This window comes from Periplaneta americana, chromosome 2, assembly GCF_040183065.1.
Source record: "Periplaneta americana isolate PAMFEO1 chromosome 2, P.americana_PAMFEO1_priV1, whole genome shotgun sequence".
In the NCBI taxonomy this organism is placed as follows: domain Eukaryota; kingdom Metazoa; phylum Arthropoda; class Insecta; order Blattodea; family Blattidae; genus Periplaneta; species Periplaneta americana.
This window is the reverse complement of record NC_091118.1, coordinates 153,291,214-153,312,053: the sequence shown is the minus strand read 5'-3', so window position 1 is coordinate 153,312,053 and position 20,840 is coordinate 153,291,214. Positions and strand designations below refer to the sequence as shown.

The 20,840-nt window shown below is 33.5% G+C and overlaps 1 long non-coding RNA gene across 1 annotated transcript in view; it reads right to left on the bottom strand.

Moving 5' to 3' along the window:
* The window catches only part of LOC138695312 (uncharacterized), a 582,002-nt gene extending 563,069 nt beyond the window's left edge, over window positions 1-18,933 (bottom strand). The window contains exon 1 of the long non-coding RNA XR_011331127.1: window positions 18,849-18,933. This is a non-coding gene — a long non-coding RNA (uncharacterized lncRNA). The remainder of the gene's footprint in view (window positions 1-18,848) is intronic.
* Window positions 18,934-20,840: the final 1,907 nt, after the last annotated feature.

Sequence of the window (20,840 nt, the reverse complement as noted above, 5' to 3'; positions counted from 1 at the left end):
TGGCAACAGCGCATCGCCGGGTCACCTACGAATACACATGAACTCAGGTCTGAATAGCAGCATTCCGTTCCTTAGTCATTAGAGTAGTGTTGCTAAACTTCCTAATGGTAGGAAATAACGATACATGTTAATCTTTTTATTTAATTTGCAAGAAAACCGTCCATTTTATTAAAAAAAACTGAAAAGATATAAATAATTTCTTATCAGTTTCTCTTATGAGAGTAAAAATCATAATCGTATACATGGTACTTATAGAGTAAAACAATGTTGACATTTAGGGTAAAATAATTTTTTTTCTCAGTAAAGTACGTTATTCGGTCCAAGAAATAAACTGATAAAGTCTGCATAGTTATATTACTCTCTCCCTGTATATTGTTGTAACAGACAGTAACCCATTATTATTATTATTATTATTATTATTATTATTATTATTATTATTATTATTTATATGCTTGTGTAATGCACATAATTTGTTCCAAGTTGCATTCTAAGTACAAATATTTTCGCACTTTCGATTTTACCATGTTAGTACAATTTAGAGTATTATATTCCTAAGATTTTTTTTCGGTCTTTATACCGTTTTGTTCTCAATCAAATTCAGTCCACAATATTTTTTCTAGTTATAATTTGTTTTTCGTGAATTTTTGTCTTACATTACTTTTCTAAATCCAATATTTCATTTTGAGATATAACACATCGATATTTTATTTTAATGCGATAATTTCCTTTCTATCACTTGTGTAAATGTTATACTTCTTCTTCTTCTTCTTCTTCTTCTTCTTCTTTTCTGGCTCTACAGCCCTTTGTGAGTTTGGCTCCTTCACAATTTTGCTCCACTTGTCTGTATCTTGTATCTTCCTTTTCCATCCTCTTATACCCATTCTTCCCATATCCATCTCAACGTCCTGTAACTACCTCTTCCTAGGTCTTCCTTTCTTTCTTACTCCTATAATGTGTTCATGAAGCAGGAGTTTAGGCATTCTTCCTTCTTGCATTCTCTCCACATGACCCAGCCATCTCAATCTCATGGATTTGACATGTTTTACTAAATCTTCTCCTTTCAGTATTTGGTCAATTTCCGTGTTTGATCTAATTCTTCATTCTCCAGCTTCAAATATTGGTCCATATATGAGTCTGATAATTTTTCTTTCGAATATTCTTAATGCATTTTCGTCATCTTTTTTCAACACCCATGATTCAGCAGAATATGTCACTACAGGCTTTATTAAGGTATTATATATATTTTAATGTGGTTGTTCTGGTTAGAAGTCTTGATTTTATTAGTTTAATGTTTGCAAAATAGGCTTTATTTCCTATTAAGATTCTATTGTTTATTCAATGTTATATTTACGTAACATAAAATTTTTTCTCTAAAATATTGTGCTTCATGAAGATTCTTTGAGAAAAATGTTATACACCAAAATCGAACAAAGGTAAGGGTTATTAGTCTATGAAGCAGGTATTTTTGTTTTTGAGTTGACAGGAAATATACATTTTGAGGTCAGTCTGTATGAATTTTATCACTGACGTTCAGTAACCATCTCCCAGCACGTAGTTGGTTACTCTGTAATATAATATGGTAAGAAGCTGCTCGAATATACTCTTTAATTTCCCCATTTTCTTTGTAATGAGCATAATAATTTCTAACGAAATTTAATTCTTTCTTGATTTGTTACGTACTTTTCAGAGAAGATGTTTTTATGTCGTGAATGACCACGCATGATTTCGATAATCACGTTTTCCAATCCCTTCTAATTTCTCTTACTCCAAACGTCTGTGTGGTGCTTGGGACGGAAGTCGTCTATTGCATTATTGGTCCTCTGCCTTCTGGAGTAAGAACAGTTGGTAGACATTCCACATTTCCGGAGATAATATAGGTCGAATTGTCAGTCTCCGACTACATGCAGGTTGTCGTCTAATCTATGTCGTTTCCATATATGTACGAAAGTCAATAATTGCATCTAAGTCGCCTTTGCAATTGGAGAAAACGTGAGGGGAAAACCCAACCTGGTAATTAAAAAAAGGCGGGTATCGATCTCACGTCCGAGAGCAACTCCGGATCGACAGACAAACGCGCTACTGCCTGAGCTAAGCCGGTGGCATTTAATCACGTCTTTAGGGACGATTTCACCAACATATTAGGCCTATTAATCCACAGTTAACTAATTATAATTCAAGTTAAATGCGGAAATTAAATCGTATTTAATTCGATTGAATTTCACCGAACTATACGAATTTAAAGTGAAATAAATTAATTTAATTTCCAATTAAGTCGTCAAGGTCTTCGGAATCATAGTAAAATCGTAATTTCGAAGGTCATGTCCCTTGTTAATGTAAGCATTAACCTTAATAGTGAGTTCATTTGTTATATTACAGCGTCATCATGAACAGAGGTAATCTCAAAACATATTAAAATCATCGAAAACAAAAACACGGGTGTGCAGACTTTAGATGAAAAGAAGAAAGGTTGGAAATAAATAAAAATAGATTTCAATGCAAAAAAACTCCATCCCAATTTCTTGAGTACTATTAAAGAAAAACTAGATCATACAAAAGTAGATGCAAGAAAATGTTATGCAACAAGCAAAATGGAAATACTTCGTGGGTTTGCGCTATTCCAATGAAATATTAGGCCTACATGATAATTTTATCATTATATTCATATTACTTTAATTGCCGTATTTTAGGCAACTGAAGAGTGATTAAACGTTTCTTTAATAAATGTATAATTTAAATAATACACTCAGGGACAAAAAAAACCGGACACTTCTATATTTGCTTGTGTTTTGTTGCCAATTATTTCAAAATGAAACAAAACCCATTTAAACAAAATAATGTTTCATTTAGCACCTTATACAACAACATTTGAAGGAAAAAAAAATCTCTGATGAGAAAATTAACAAAAAATTATAAAGGGCGTATAACTATGGCATCGTTTGGTCTAACTGTTTTTTTCATTTTATGGTGCCTTAAACATTAAAAACTCTTTTTAGTAACGGGTATTACCCCCTCTGACTTGAATAACTGCATCCATACGTCTTGGCATGCTCTCAATTTGGTTAGCAATGTCTTCTTGAGGAATAAGTTCCCATTCTTCGCCAAGTGCTCGCCTCAACTCTTGTAACGATTCTGGTCTCGGTCGTCTATTCTTAACACGCCGTCCCAGCATGTACCACACGTGTTCAATTGGGTTCATGTCTGGACTCCTTGCTGGCCATGGAAGAACATGGATTCCCATTTCTTGGAGATAATCTCCGACCGCATGGGCAATATGCGGCCGTGCATTATCATGCATTAAAACAAAATTATCGCCTACAAATTGGCCAAATGGCACAACATGATCAGCTAAACATTCATTTATATACCTATCAGCTGTTAGTCTTCCATTTTCAACAAAAACCAACTCTGTACGAGCATCCGTACACACTCCTGCCCAAACCATCACTCCACCACCTCCATACGGCACATTTTCGGAAATGCAACACTGTGAAAATCGTTCTCCCCTCCTTCTCCAAACTCTTTCACGTCTATCAGGTGAGCACAGATTGAAACGGGACTCATCGGTGAACAGAACACAGCTCCATTGTCCATTTCTCCAATTCCTGTGATCATTTGCAAAACGCAGTCGTTCAACTTGATGCATCCTGAGAAGTCTGGGACCAGTTGCAGGTCTACTTGATATCAGTCCACTTGCTTTCAACCTCCTTCTAACTGTTTTGGCCGAAATTGGGCGTCCATGCATGTTAACAAATTGCTGGGCTACACTAGTAGCTGGCAGGTTGCGCTCCCTAAGAACTCTCAACACCATATACCTGTTTTCATTTGGATTTGTAGCTCTTGGACGACCCGAACCTGGTCTTCTGGTATATTCTAGGGTCTCTCTATACCGTTTTATGGCATCATGGGTTGTGCTTCTAGCCATATTCATAACATTTGCAATGTAACGTACACTGCGTCCATCATCGTAAAGGGCTACAGATCGAGCCACATCTTCAGGTCGCATCTTGTTTTAAGACAAATGTTACAACCCCACTTAAACTCAGAAAATGTAAAAATAAAGAAATAACGAATGATAACGATAATGAAGCACAAAATGGTTGAGACAAAATTGTTATAGGTGAGACTCCGAAAGCAAAATTGGAATATTTGGTTGTAATGGCTTGTTTATAAAATAAAAAAACAATCAACAATGTATATACGTCTCCATAACAACAGATGGCTACCATAATATTGTATGAGAAGGTAATGTTTTGCAAAATACCAGCAAATATTAAAGTGTCCGGTTTTTTTTTGTCCCTGAGTGTATTATGAATTATTTAACTATAATTTGTAAATTTTAAATCCCCCCCTGTACTATTAAAAATACAATACTTACATTTTGCTTAGTATAACCACATTTGCAAATCTTTTCCGTCCATTGTATTAAAATTATCTTCTCGATCTGAAATTATTCACGCCCGTTTTGGTGATAAATCGTCATTTTCAAATATCAAGTCCATCATTGTCCTCTCCATGATGAAAACTATTATCGTTAATGCAGGATCATTATCTAAATGACCAAATTACTTAAGTATAGTTTAATGAGAGCTTAAAGGCCAGTTTGTGTTGGCGAAATGCATTGTTCTTTTAAGTGTAAATTAAAAAGAATTTAGAACCACGCAGGCGTATACAAACTCAAATGTAACACCTACAACAACTTCTACTACATAGGACAGACACGGTACAAGAACACATCACAACCATAACAAAATTACAAAACACTTCCACATATGCAGAATACATCACAAATGCTAAGAACACCTACAGAGAAATCAACACAGACATGGAAATTCTACACATCCAACCAAAAAGCCAGAAACTAAACACACTAGAACAATACGAAATATATAGACACACAAATCACATCCAAATGAAATTCTCAACACACAACTCAATTTCAGAACACACACACTCTTTGACTCCACATTACACTACAAAAACACACCCCTACAGGAAACAAAACAAAAGGCGCCAAGACCAGCAACAACCAGTTCTGAAGAAGGCCAATAACAGCCGAAACATGTTAACCAGGTACGATAAAAATTTAACACGAGAAAGACATATAATACATATTTCAAAAAAGACTTTAAGTAACAATTGATGGGAGAATAATATTAAAATGAATTTGAGGGAGGTGGGATATGATGGTAGATAATGGAATGATCTTGCTCAGGATATGGATCGATGGCGGGCTTATGTGAGATCGATAATGAACCTTCGGGTTTCTTAATGCCGTAAGTAAGTTAAGTAACAATTAACGTTAAATAAGCTTGGTGAAATCGGACTTTAGAGATGCAAAGGAAAATCCGTAAGTTCTAAATAATTAATTCTTAGGTTAAGTTCGTTGAAATTTGGGTATAGTTCTTTTAATCTTCTGTTCACAACATTCGTATCCAAAGCGGCTACTCACAGTGAACTGTTATTTTTTAAATGTAATTTAAATTATCTCTACGGAATTTGTACCGAGAATGAAAAGGAAATTGTGTGTAAAACATAGTTCTTTGCCTGATATATGGGCTTAGATTTCAAGTGCTGAGAAGACAAGCACAAGAAGTATTACACAACCCATAAAAATTCCAAGTAATATGTATAGTCGCGAAAAATTGGCTCAGTAATTTTTTAATGTACCATCAGAAAACATTGTATGACTTGAGGCTAATTTCTGTTTTCAACGGTAGGATGTTACTACCCTACGAGATCATAGTTGTCGCTGTCGTGAAACAGAAATTATTGTAGATTTCATTTTGATGCAATATGCTGATTGTTTAATTTCTACTTACTGTAAATTAACAGGAACTGATGATCTGCCTTGCTGAAGATTTTCTATATACAGAAGGCTGAATCGCTTACGACCATTCCTGACAAGGATCTTAACACTTATTCATCTTCCGCGTCATTTTTACCTTCTCCTATTATTTGACTTGCAAACGTCTAGCCGGATCTTTAATTTGTATTACTTTTATCTTATGTTTACTCAAGTCGTTATGGTACATAATAACATTTTTATACATAAGCTCACATTGCATCTTGCATTACACGCTAAACGATTGTCACACCTTCAGTATTCCATACTAAGATTTTTTTCTTATGAGAATAGTGTTGATAACAATATCATTCATGTAAGTTATTAGTAAAAGTTAGAGGTTATTATCTTTGAAATCATGTAACAAAAAATATTGCATGTAGGAAGGCAGGCAATATGTTATAACTTTAAGCATGTATTTCCATGGTAGCAACAGTAACAATGCTAACACATTCTTCACTTATTTCTTTCACGCTGTAATTAGCAGATTGTTGATGGTTTCCTGTATCTTACTACGAGTTAGTGATTATACTAATTGTTCAGTTTATAGGACGAATTTGCGATATTGACCAATCACGTTTCATACCGCCTTAAAATCAACCGATCACAGTTGTGTTTCTTGATAAGATCTCGTACAATACTTCAGCGTCAATCTCAGAAAATCAAGAAATGCCAACAAAATTTAACTTTGAAAATTGCGTTTCCAATAACTATAACTTCAAGTAATAAATAAATATCTGTAAAAACCTTTCGTGTTTTTATTCTGTTAATGTAACATTTCAGTTTATCTTACTTTTGAGGTTACGTATTGTTGTTTCGTATTTCCGCTCTGAGTAGTTGTTGCCAATAGTACTGTATTTAGTATGCCGTGATAGGAAGCAGTTTGTTTTTGAATTGCATTACAAAGAAATATAGTAATGTCTTATTATTATGTTTTATAATAATTATTATCATTTACATAATAATTCAGCTTTGCAAGAGTTCTAATCTTATTCGTTGAATAATCTTATTAAATAGCACTCGTGTAAATACTACAGATAAATTAAAATTTTATGGTATTAAAGACAAGATCTTATGTCAGTTTCCTGACTAAACTTATCAAATAGGAAAAAATGTAGAAATAAACAGGCTATACCAAATAGTCACAAAGTTACTCAATTCAGAGTTTGGAAATATTAAATACGTTCTCAGGGAATCAATTTTAGAGTTAATTTTTTCTTTTTCACTGATTTAGCACCAAACGTAAATAAATTATTCCTGGTAATCTTATTTACTTTGTGATTACTTTATAGGCCCTTCTAATTCAGGGTCAAATCTAATGTATTATTGGTTTAGTGCAAATAAACCAGAACTTTTAATGTTGATAAAACCGCTGTAATAAAATTTAGTATAAATAACAGTACTCAGTTTTCTTACAATGTCAGACTAAATGGAAGTGATCTCAGAGATGTTTTGAATAGTTTAAGCACAAATCATTTAAATAACTTCTATTTAAAGACCTGAAAAGATTAGAGTGCATAAACGATATATACTGTACATATATTAATATTCAGAAAAGAATATGGGTGTTTGTTTTTTCCAATGAACTCTTTAAGAACGTTCATTCATTCACTACTCTTAATAGGCCTATTATTATTATTATTATTATTATTATTATTATTATTATTATTATTATTATTATCATTATTTTTATTATCATTATTTTTATTATTATTATTATTATTATTATTATTATTATTATTATTATTATTATACTTATATCACTTACTGCTTTTAAGGAACCCGGAGGTTCATTGCCGCCTTCACTTTAGCCCGCCAAATGTCCCTATCCTGAGCAAGACCAATCCAATCTCTATCATCCCTCAAATCCATTTTAATATTATCTTCCCATCTACATCTCGGCCTCCCCAAAGGACTTTTTCCCTCCGGTCTCCCAACTAACACTCTATATGCATTTCTGGATTCGCCCATACGTGCTACATGCCCTGCCCATCTCAAACGTCTGGATTTTGTTCCTAATTATGTCAGGTGAAGAATACAATGCGTGCAGCTCTGTGTTGTGTAACTTTCTCCATTCCGCTGTAACTTCATCCCTCTTAGCCCCAAATATTTTCCTGAGCACCTTATTCTCAAACACCCTTAACCTATGTTCCTCTCTCAAAGTGAGAGTCCAAGTTTCACAACCATAAAGAACAACCGATAATATAACTGTTTTATAAATTCTAACTTTCAGATTTTTTGACAGCAGATTGGATTATATATTATTATTATTATTATTATTATTATTATTATTATTATTATTATTACTATTATTATTATTATTATTATTAATACAGATTTTATTATGAGTCTAAATAAAAGATACTAAATTTGTAGTCATTTTATCTCAATATTTCGAAATCTTCTGATTATCTTCAGGCCACTTGCTAAAAAGTGACAAATAATTAAAAAAAATAGCTATCATTTCATCAGAAATGCTTTAAAAGGAAAATATAGGGCCATTCAAATTTTAATATTTAACGATACGAGTATAAGTAATTGACTGAAGTGGGCACTGTGTTGACCTTTAGGCTAGCCTTCTTAATTATTTTGAGAGATTGTAACGGCTTAGGAATCACTTTTGTGTTATCTTCAGTTCATTAACAACGATATATCAACCACGAGATTACCTAGCACCGGTGTATTGATGATATTAAGATTATATTTTGCTCAACTGAGGCAGAGAATTAGCTAGAGGTGACCTGACATTCGCCTTACAGTTGGAGCAGCCTCGGCTCAAGAGATCAGCTCCTTACTTGACATATGCTGATGGCTCTGAAATTTATTGATTTTTGTATTTAATTAGGGCCTAATTATACAAATTATTTTAGTTGTTCATGGTGAACGACTCTTCGAATCTTAGACAGTATTTGTAGCGAAAACTTACATAAATTTCACAAAGAGAGTTCAATTTATATGGCAATGAAAAAACGAAAGAAGAGTTTAGATTTTTAATACCTGTGGCAAGGTGTGTTGATATACACGAAGATTTACCGTCACTTACGGAACCTATTTCCTAAGACATTCTGAGCAAAAAATGTCATATAAACATTTGTCCTAATCGCAATATTTTCAGAGTTAGCCTACATTAATTTGAAGTTGTTAGTAAAATACCATTTCTTCTTTATTTTTAAGAGTAAAACAATATTACAAATAGAGAATGAACTATTCAAAAGTGTCATTTCTTTAATTCACTAGTGTTCTGAAGCTAAAAATGTGTTTCTAATTGCGTTGTACATATTTTATTTTTCAATTTTTAACGAAATATGACATCATTCTTACGCGTTTATCACAAAAATTGTTACAAATCATACTACTTTAGTAACTTGATTCTTTACAGTTAAATTATGCATCCCAATGTACAGTCTTAAAGAATTTACAAGAGTGGTGTGATTTGTAACATTTGTTGTGATAAATGTTTAAGAAAATGTAATTTTGTAGTTAAAAATCGAAAAAAAAAATCTGTACGAAGTAACTATGGAATTCACAATACAGTTTTAGCTTCAGAATATTAGCTAATTAAAGAAATTATGCTCCTGAATAGTTTATTCTTTATCTATAATATTTTTTTAGCCTTAAAACTAAATAATAATGGTATTTTACAAACAACTACAAATTAGTGTAATTCTGAAAATATTGAGATTACGACAAATGTTTATAAGACTTTTTTTGATTAGAAGTCTTCAAAAATAAGCTCCGTAAGGGACGGTAAATCATCGTGAATCATTCTGTATAAGAAAAGTGAAGAGGTCGGGACAAAATTCAAAACAATGGCAGAAAACATGTGCAGCACGTGCCAATAACAATAATTACAAGAACCGGATTATATAATTATACAGCTTGGGATAATCGTTAGAATTACTCATGAAAAGAAGACGAGATCAGTTTTAAATGAAGGTGGAAGAAGACAAATGATTGTACTATAACGTAGATGATGAAATAAATTAATATAGATCAAAATCAGTTTGACAATTCATTTTTAAAATTCATCTTTAAATAAATAGAATCAAAGACAACATATTAATAAAAGCCACATTGGATTTAAAGAATCCTTGCAATTAAGTCAAACGTTTATGTTCTCTTTGATGCTATTGTGATATTTAAATTTTTAATGAATTGGTTCATTATAAGGATTGTGAATATAATTATTGAGAGTGAAAATTATATATATATATATATATATAAAATATATATATCAGTACAAGTATTTACAAGGAAATTACTGTTTTTCATCTGCATGATCCGTTCCTAAGAAAGTGGCATCTGAATGTGTGACGTAATTCATTGTCGTTACTAAGCAAGTGATGTCAGATGTTGAAATTTTCTTAACATTTCATTAATTTGACAACCGAGAATAAACGCTTGATGTTAAAAAATTAAAAATAAAACAGTCAGTAATAACACACCAATTTTAAGAAAAAATTATTGCTATAAATTACCGACTCAAAAATTGCACATTCATATACTACACATTATAGGAAACTTAACCCTTTAATATTTATTATACAGAAGTAAGGGTGACCGCATACAAGTATATTATCAAGTAACAAAGAAATAATTCCTTCGTACCTCCTTGAAATTTAACGAACTTATATTCAACTTGTTGCAATTTTATGATTGTTCAGTTATCGACGCAACTAGAGGGAAAACGCACCCCTTAGCTGACAGTTCTGCAAAAATCCGCTAGGTGGTGCTGGAGGCGCCTCGCGCACCACCTACCTCAAAGTCTATTTCCAGCTCATAAAATCGTTACGTAGTTAGGGGATGAACGCGTCTTAAGCAAAGCTCCGATAAGCCTTGTAACGCTGACACGGCAATTACAAAAATTAAAACCTGTTGCAAGGGATTGCCTATGCGAGATTAATACTGTGCTCAATTTTGAAATTATGCTCATCACGTCTGAAATTCTCCGATGCAAACCGAAATTAGAGCAATGCATTATTTGAAGACGATAAAATATGTTATTGTTGCATCTTTCTTCCGACTATTGATAGGACTTGAAAAGTTTTATCAAGGAAGAGAGATAAAATTTTCCAGTTGCTTCAGATGTGCGTGTCCGTTGCTGGTATGTTGTCATGTGTTATTTTAAACGGAGGATCGGCATCTTACTTATCTAAGTTAAGAAAGTTCCACCATGTATTACTCTAGTATGTATAAGTACTAGATAGAGATGGTAGATTTTTTCAACTTGAAATAAAAATATTATGGATTTATTAATTTGTCCTACAGAATAATCTCTGTAATGTTGACAATTAATATTTGAGGAGAAAAATTGTCAACATTACAGAGATTATTCTGTAGGACAAATTAATAAATCCATAATATTCTCACACCTAGCAGTGCATCATAACTGCGGAATCCCGGCCAAATAAATCACTCAACTGAGTGCGCTCCTAGTATAATGGCAGTTGACAGTGGAAATATACGTCAACAAGTTATGCCTAACTTGGAGTCAGGCCACAAAGGGAAACATTGAAAGATGAAGATTCGATCCGGTGCTGTGGATTGAATTCGGCGTAGCTCAGTGGTCAGAGCGCTTTGTACGTAGAACCAAGGACCCGGGTTCGATCCCCGTCGCCGGAGCGAATTTTTCTCCTCAAATATTAATTGAAATAAAAAAATTCTCACTTTAAATATCAAATTTAGTATTTTAAACCACTTTAAATGTTAGAATTATTTAGCATTTTGTAGCGTTTTGGGATGGAACATTTTTATGGAACGTTTGGTGGTAGAAATTCAATGTCACCAATGTATTAAAAAGTGTATTTTCTAGATTTTCCAGTTAAAATTCTTGAAAATTTAAATAAGTAGGCCTACAGGAAATTGTGAACATTAAGAAATATGCCAAAAGATAAAGATTGTGACTTTATCCCTATTCATCTTGTTACTCAATCACAATCTCCTGCTATCACATACAACTTGTTCGAGTGAACACTGGACCTAAAGAGATCGGATAGGCAGCAAATATTCTACCACCAGCACCAAACAGATTGGTTGAAAATTCAAGATAACGGTACAGATAACAACAAAGACAGTTATCAGATAGGTTACATTCCCTTGCAATTCATAATGTAAAAGCTAACATGAAGATGTGACCAAATTATTAAAAAAAAAATGTAAAAACCAGCAAATGGCGAGGACTCCTTTTTTCACAAAAACACAAAAATATCTCATAAAGTATAATTTTCATCCTTTTTTTTTTTTCTTCACAGAAACACAAACATTTCGCATTTTCTAGTGAATTTCGCAATTTAACACGTATTAAAAAACTACAGTCGTATACTTAACACACCCTGAGTGGCACAGGCGGTATAGCGCTGGCCTTCTGTACTCGAGGTTGCGGGTTTGATCGCGGCCCAGGTCGATGGCATTTAAGTGCCCTTAAATACGACAGGTTCGTGTCACTAGATTTAGTGGCATGTAAAAGAACTCCTACGGGACAAAATTCCGGCACACGGCGACGCTGATATAACCTCGGCAGTTGCGAGCGTCGTTAAATAAAATAGGCCTATAATTTAATTTAAAAATTTATACGTAACATGCTTTTAAACATAAAAGTAGGTACTTATTTTGACAGCATGTTATATGCATTACATTTCGTAATTATCGTGAGTGCGAAAATCTTCCATCTCTAATGATATAGGCTTTAGACAGAGGAATTCGACATAGACCCTTATATTTCGTCATCGTTACAACTGATCACAGTGAATTCGTAACATCGTGTTCGTAGCCACCGGCACAGTTTCGTCAGCTGAGGAGCTTGCCTGCCGATCCTGAGTTACGCTTGGGCGTGGGTTCTATTCCCGCTTGGGCTGATTATCTGGTTGAGTTTTTTCGAGGTTTTCCCCAATTGAAAGGCGAATGTCAGTTAATCTATGGCGAATTCTCGGTCTCATCTTATCAAATACCATCTCGCTATCACCAATCCCATCGAAGCTAAATAACTGAGTAGTTTATGCAGCATCGTTAAATAACTAACTAAAAATATGTTTGTAACCCAATTATATTTCGTTGCTCCATCATATTAGTCACAGATGGGGTATTAGCAACTTATTTAAATTTTTCCTTCCGTTTTACAAGGGGGGGAAAAAAGTTTTTGAATAGATTGTTTGCTCTTCCTAACCGTTAAGACCAGCAAAACAGAAATCATTGATTCAAATGTTTATTTGTATTACATAAAGTTATAGCAAGATTTCAGGCACTGATTTAATTAAGTCATCAATAACAGTAATATCTTTGTAAATGATTTAATTATCAATTAGTTGTAAAATTAAGAAACAGATGCATTATAGGACCCACCCTAAATATAAAAATATGAAAAGCCTCAAAAAACGGGCAACGGAAGTAGCATTTCGATCAATTAAATTATCGATATATATTGTTTTCATTATGTTGCCAATCAATCAGTACTGTTGTAAATTAGTTTGATCCATTGCCTGCTGTATCGGATCATATGGCTGCTTACACTGCCTGCTCAATCCATGCTTATGCGCGAGTAGTCGCTAAGTGGCAGGTAGTGACTTTGCATATACTGATAATGTTAATAGCGGTGGGCACTGCCTGCCACCTAGCGACAAAATAACTTTGATTCAGCAGGCAGTTTAAGCAGCTATAGGATGCGATCCAGCAGGTAGTGGTTTGATCATAATCATGGCTGCAATTTCGAATGCTATAGTTAAATATAAAAAATAACTGGATAAAATAACTCTTGATTTAAAATGTAAGCCTAGAAATGGAAATTATGAATTATAAATAGCATATAAACTTTTTAGTTGCTTTATCCATGAATACAGACATGTATGTTGTATGTTTTTTTTTTTATCAATTGTAGTTTAGTTAAGAGTGAAATGTTGTGCGAAACATGTAATTCTGGGATGAGATTGAATATAAAAGTAAACGAGATGAACTCAAGTGGAGATGTCATCGGAAAATACAAGGTATTAAATGATAAACACAGGAACACTGTATCGTAGCACTTTATGAAATCACTCTGATAACGGAGAAATTGAAGAGGAAAATCTCCAGTGAGGTCCATGGTAAAATGCTAACTTTACAACAATTTTTTGGTCCAGGGAAAATACTAGTAAAAATGTGCTCTTGTGAAAGACTAGTATTTTCCCTGAACCAAAAATGCAGTATAAATGGAGTAAAATTAGTATTTCATAATGTATTACAAAGATGACTAATATGAACTTAATTACATTGTTGTATTAATACTAATGTTGTATTGTTTGAAAGTTTAATGTTACTGTGTTTTAAGTTTAGCTTTGGTTTGTTTCTTTGACTTTATATTGAATAAAATATAATATAGGCTATTGTATAATAAAGATGACTAATATTATGAGCTTAATTTCATTGTTGTTGGTTTTGTTAAATGGTACATGTTTGTAATATGTTTTGAATTTCTTTAATATGGCATACTTGATATAATAATCGAGAACATACATACAATATATAATCGATACTATGAAAATGGGCGAATCCAGAAATGCATATAGAGTGTTAGTTGGGAGACCGGAGGGAAAAAGACCTTTAGGGAGGCCGAGACGTAGATGGGAGGATAATATTAAAATGGATTTGAGGGAGGTGGGGTATGATGATAGAGACTGGATTAATCTTGCACAGGATAGGGACCGATGGCGGGCTTATGTGAGGGCGGCAATGAACCTTCGGGTTCCTTAAAAGCCATTTGTAAGTAAGTTAAGTATGAAATACTCGGGGTAGGTCCTATCTGTTCCAAAATTAAACTTTGTTGTATACTACGTGGTTCAAAATACATGAGCCAACTAATTCCTCTTAAGATTCTGATGTAGGCCTACCTTTATGCTATGAGGTTCAATTTCATGTCGATTCTTCATTCTGGAGGTTGATTTTCTCTCATTGTGAAGCTTAATGTATTAATGGTCGATTTCTTTGGAAGTCTGACATTTCCTTCACTTGCCTCATTTTGTAATGCAATTTGGAGAAAATTATTTCTCTTTAAAAGTATTCTTCCTTTCCTAGCCTACACACATTTCTTCACTGCGATCCTTCCCCAATCAGGGTGTGGTTGGAATAGCGAAAAGTCTTTTATGATTCCGCTGTCATCATATGAAAGACTTTCACTCACCACGCAGGACTATAATTAATATCACAACGCCAATCTACAACACTTCCAAGGGTTCTAAGTTTGATGAACAGAAAACCATTGTTTTTCCATAATCTTGTGAAGTATGCGTTTGGAATAAATGAGTACTGAGAACGGCAAACATTTTAACGATTTTGGAGAGAACAAAATCATCCGAAACTATAGAAACAGAAAACATTATTGTAATCTTTATTGTTATGTATAATAAGCAAGGATACGAGTGAAGTATTAAAAATTGTGCAAGTAGCGAATGTTAAATAGATAAAACATAGTTTTGTGATAATTGCGACGAATACATAAGCCCAATGCGAGAAGATTCCGGATTGCTGTATGATAACTTTACATAAAAATAAAAACATACTTCATAGAATAGGGAACACTACAAGCACGCAACCAAACATTTGTTTTTAACAATGCAAATTCCCTCTATTTTTACAGCGGCGCTAACCTGGTATCACTCTGATCAGAAATCTAATTTAATAATCTAATTGCACAACAATACTTTTAAAAATGCTTACAAAAATTTGCTTTTTGAATAAAATTCTAACAGTACAATAATTCGTTGTGAGCAAGAGTATTTCAATTGGAATATTGTCGGCAGTGAAACAGAGTAATTTACTGCAGATTTCAAAGTTTGTGGCAGCCTACATGGCAAACAGATTAACCATAAACATACTCATTCTTGCATATTTTAATCGTGGAATTTAGCAACAGCAGCAGCAGTAGTAGTAGTAGTAGTAATAGTAGTAGTAGTAGTAGTAGTAGTAGTATTTTATTTAACAACACTTTGAACTGCAGAGGTTATTCATCGTCAGAGTTCAATGCCGGCGAGAAATGGCCAGTAAATTATGACTGGAGCCCTGCCGTAAATCTACGACACCGGCCACCCAGTTTTACTGTCTATCCCGGGAAGAAATTCTCAGAGTTTTAAAGCCGTTTACAGGATTTTAAAGACGTTTAAAATCTATTGCCTTCGGGCGGATTTGAAAGAAATGATACGATTCTATTTAATTTGATATATGATATAAAACAACACGATATAATTCTGTGACATATATGGTGCTGTAATTTGTTAATGAAGTTAGATATATGATTGAATATGTGTAATGCTATAAACGATATATTATGATGAACTATCATACTATTATAAAGTATTATGAAGATAAACAATACTATTATAAAGTCTTAATTTATAGTCACAGTCTAGATGAAATATATACAGACGAGATTTACAATATAGTCTACTAGTACAACACAAAGTTTTAGTATCAATTTCATGAAGCATTATCGAATGTCATGAATTCACCTACAGAATAGAAGGCGTGAGAAATTAGGTACTTCTTTAATTTGGCCCTAAATAATTTTATGTTTTGAGTTTCGTTTTTTTTTTTTTTTTCATTCTTTATATCGATAGGGAGGCTATTAAAAATTTTTACTGCAATATAACGCACTCCTTTTTGATAGCACGATAGACTTGCCGATGGAGTATGAAAGTCATTTTTTTGACGTGTATTTATGCTATGAACTGTTAAATTAGTTACCAAGTTTTCACGATTACATACGAGGAAGATTACTAATGGAAATATATACTGACAAGCCATTGTAGTTTTTTGAAAATAGTCCTACAAGATTCCCTAGATTTGGCACCTACTATTATTCTAATTACTCATTTTTGTAATAGGAATATATTGTTACTATCTGTGGAATTTCCCCAGAATATTATTCCAAAACTCATTACCGAGTGGAAGTATGCCAAGTATATTGTTTTTAAGTTATTGATATTTACTATCTTTTGTATAGATCTAATAGCAAAACAAGCTGAATTTAGTTTGGGAGTAATTTCTTTAATATGATTTTTCCAATTTAACACATTATCGATTTTTAAGGCAAGAAATTTGGTTGTTGTTGTTTCTAATAGGTATCTATTGTTAATTATTGCGCTAAAAATTTGCGACGTTTAATTTGGACAGGATTTAAATTGAATTAAGCTTATGTTAGTTTTGTTACAATTTAATAACAAATTTATTGACTGAGAACCAGTCACATATTTTGAAGAGAATTTCCTCTGTTGAAGATTGGAATGTGTTGGAGTTATTGGCTGTAATTACTATACTTGTGTCATCTGCAAATAATATGGGATGACCTACATTTTTCGTGGCACAAATGTAGCTCATTGTGTTACAATATAAAACGTTACTAAGCCTATTGTCTCTCTTGATCTGAATGTCTGTCAAATAATAATAATTAAACGAATTCTGTATTGGACTTTTTTCGACAATAAAATGCAATAATTATAATGTTTAATAATTTTATTAACTATAAACCCATTGGGTGCCTAAGAGTAACGGTTTCCTACAACAAAGTTAGTTCTACCTTAAGTAGTCTCGAAAGGTGAGCTAATTATTCATGTAAGAACGTTCTCTTTCAACACTTACGTTCTAAGGAATGTATAGGCCTATCTGAAACAGATTCTTTTACCTATATTTACACTAGCTTATTCCTTAGTATTTATACCAGAGTGCTGCATTGGAGTTAAATCTCTAGCTTGAACTCGGTCGAATGTCGTACCCTCGATTGAGGTAAGATCGGTCGTGATACGCTCGTAATAAATAGAAGCGTAGAACAAGGTCATTTCATCGACATGTCTTATCTTGTATGGAATGCCACAGATAAGATACCCATATGTTTTGCTCACACGGTAAAAGTAAGGCTTTATTTTCTGCGTTTATGACAAACGTTTAGTGGAACAGTCTAATGGAACGTACCAAAACAGTAACATGAAGTTATAAATAAAATAGTATGAAAAACTTCGATATACACTTATTATTCCTAATTAATAATTATTCAATATTTGATTTACCACATATAATATGATAGGTCCATATATAGAGTTCCGCCTATATACTGCGACAATGTAGAAACGTTTCACAAAATATTATTGATATAGCAGTAGATTAATAACAATATTAGTACAGAGATAACGTCACAGAAAATATAACAAAACGAATAATCATGCTGCACAACTGTTACAGACGCAAAGATTGATAGCTACACTATTTATTAGAGATTATTATTGTTAGTAGAAAACTTGATACGGTTCTTACATTATCGTGATTGTGTTCTCCGTTTATAATAATTACATTTACATCCAATAACATCTATCACATGTGGCGAAAACAAAATAACTCCTGTGTGGGGGGGGGGGGGAAAACATTTACCTACAACATTTATATTACATTTTAAAGCAAATTTTGTAGTTGTACTATGGAGAGGTTAGTTAAACACTGCAAGGTTTTGAAATGATAAACATCTATGATGTTACTATACAGTTCATCACTGTAACAAGAACGAATGTTTAACGCTCGGCTTATACCGTTCGAGGATTTATCGCTCGCGACAATTTTACTCATCATGCATGTGCGCTACCTATCGGATTATGCTATGAACTACTTGCGCTCGAGCGAAAACGTCCGATGCAGACCTCTGATTTATACATTGTCCATTGATTTGAAGCTCTGTCATTTGAGATTTCTTTCCGTAGCTGTTTGTCCTTGATTTTTTTCTAGAAAATCTGACACAGGCCACCGTCCTAAATTCTTCTGACAATCTGTATCTCGGATAAAAATTTAATTTTTATGATAATGATTGCACGAGACGAAGTACTTCATAATATTTTAAAATCAAAATTTCAAAACAAATTTTACCATGGCGTCGTTTCTAATTTCTCTTGAGAATATTCTTTTAGTATACATTTATCTTTTTTTAAGCTGTCACTTCATGCACATTGTTGAATGAAGCTACTAATTCTACACGCAACATGAGAATTCGTTCAGTACTTACATAATCTCGTTACAGCTCGGACGATGTGTACTACTCCAGGTCGAATGATGGAATACCACAGAATGGGGCAGTCTGGATTCCCACCTAGAAATAAGAATCACGTCATGTAATGTTCCCCTCACTCTGGAAATTAATTTTCAAGACGTGTGAGGAAAATAAAAATCACATTGAAAAATTATTAACGTTTTTACATCCCCTCATATCCGCTAATTAAATCTTGCTAATCAAGTCCGTGGTAGAACGCGTGTACTCTTCCTTGAGTGCGATCGCAATCCTTATGACAAACGTTCAAAACTCACCGAACCTTGAAAAAGACGCAGAATAACTTTTTTCATGTAACTGTCTGTAGTTAGGTTTGTTACGTGTTAATTTTAAATTAGCAAACGCAAGCGGGCCAGAGCAGGACTCAGAAAATGGTTTCCGTATTTCGATTGATTCAGCATTCCTCAAACTATGGTCCGCGGACCACCTGTGGTCCTCGAGGTCTGCCCTTGTGGTCCTTCAAAAAAGAGAGAAGAAAAAATAAAATTCAAACGAATTGCGTATCACACTATAGCTTAAAATCTCAGAGTTTGAAAACGACAAATGGCAATCGAATTTCACTTTTTCTCCCAGTACTGACATTTTATGAAATTTATTATCCTACCCGTCTATCGACTTCCCACTCTACTCTCAGCAACAAAAGAGGGATTTAAAGCACTATACACATGGTGTTTCTCGCCACCTTTTCCCTGCACATCTGGCGCCGCGCCTGTAACCCAGCCAGGGACCACCCGAATTCACAACAGAGGACCAAAGTACCGAACCTTAATTCAGTTTTAAAATATAAATAAACTGGTATTAAAATATGCCACGAAAATTATAAATTTGCTTTCGAAGGGAAGAAGAGTAAGGTGGTCCGCGGAACTGTTCTGACTTTAAAATGTGGTCCCCACTTCAAAAAAGTTTGAGAAACGCTGGATTAGATTAATCACACAGCATGATTCTCTGTTGCTGACTGCGGACAACATAACGATTAAGATTCAAATTTAAGTATACTAGAAGCCAGAGACACAACTTCGAACCCTACTTACGGGCGTGGAGATTTGTTCGTTCTTAATGTGAAGTTTGATGTCTCGAGAACACTGATATGAACTCAAAGAAGGCATTTTTAAAGGCCGCATGCAGACAGTAGAGTAGTTACGGCGGTACTTTAAGTTCTCTAGTAGACATAACCAACGATCTAGAGTAGAAGCCAAGTGGGAGGAAATTCTAGCTGGAGTTGTAATGGATAAAAAATCGACAGGTGCGTATCTTTATTACGCTGCATATATTTAAGTTGGCTACATCTACTTGTTTTTCTTGTATGTCTCTCCTTCTAACTGTATTTCCCTTGGTTTCCTTGCATTTCCGATTTTTCGCTTTGTATTCCCCTTCTGTTACTTGATTTCCTTGGTGTTCTTCTTTTTTTTTTTTTTTTTGCTTATAATCTCTCGGCATTCTTCCCTTTCTCAGTATAATTATTCGCGTTGTTCCGTTTGTATTCCTTTCTTCTTCGTGCATTCCCCTATCTTTGCCTTTCATTTGTTCTCCTTGTAGTATACTTGTTCTTCTTGTATTAATTTACATTATTCTACCTGTAGTTCCCTTGTTCTCCTTGTATTCCTGTTGTTATACTTTTAGTCCCATTGTTCCCCTCGCATTCTCATTTTTATACATACATACATAAACACATAAATACACATACATATTAGTATTAGTATTTATTTATTTAAACTGGTAGAGATAAGGCCGTCAGGCACACGCGCACACACACACACACACACACATACACATACATACATACATACATACATACATACATACATACATACATACATACATACATACATACATAAATTACATTACATACATATTAGAGTACGGTATTTGAAACTCACCAGGCGTAACATTTGTAATTTTATTTGACCTATAACCTTACATTCATATTTCTCTGTGATCAATTACATTAAA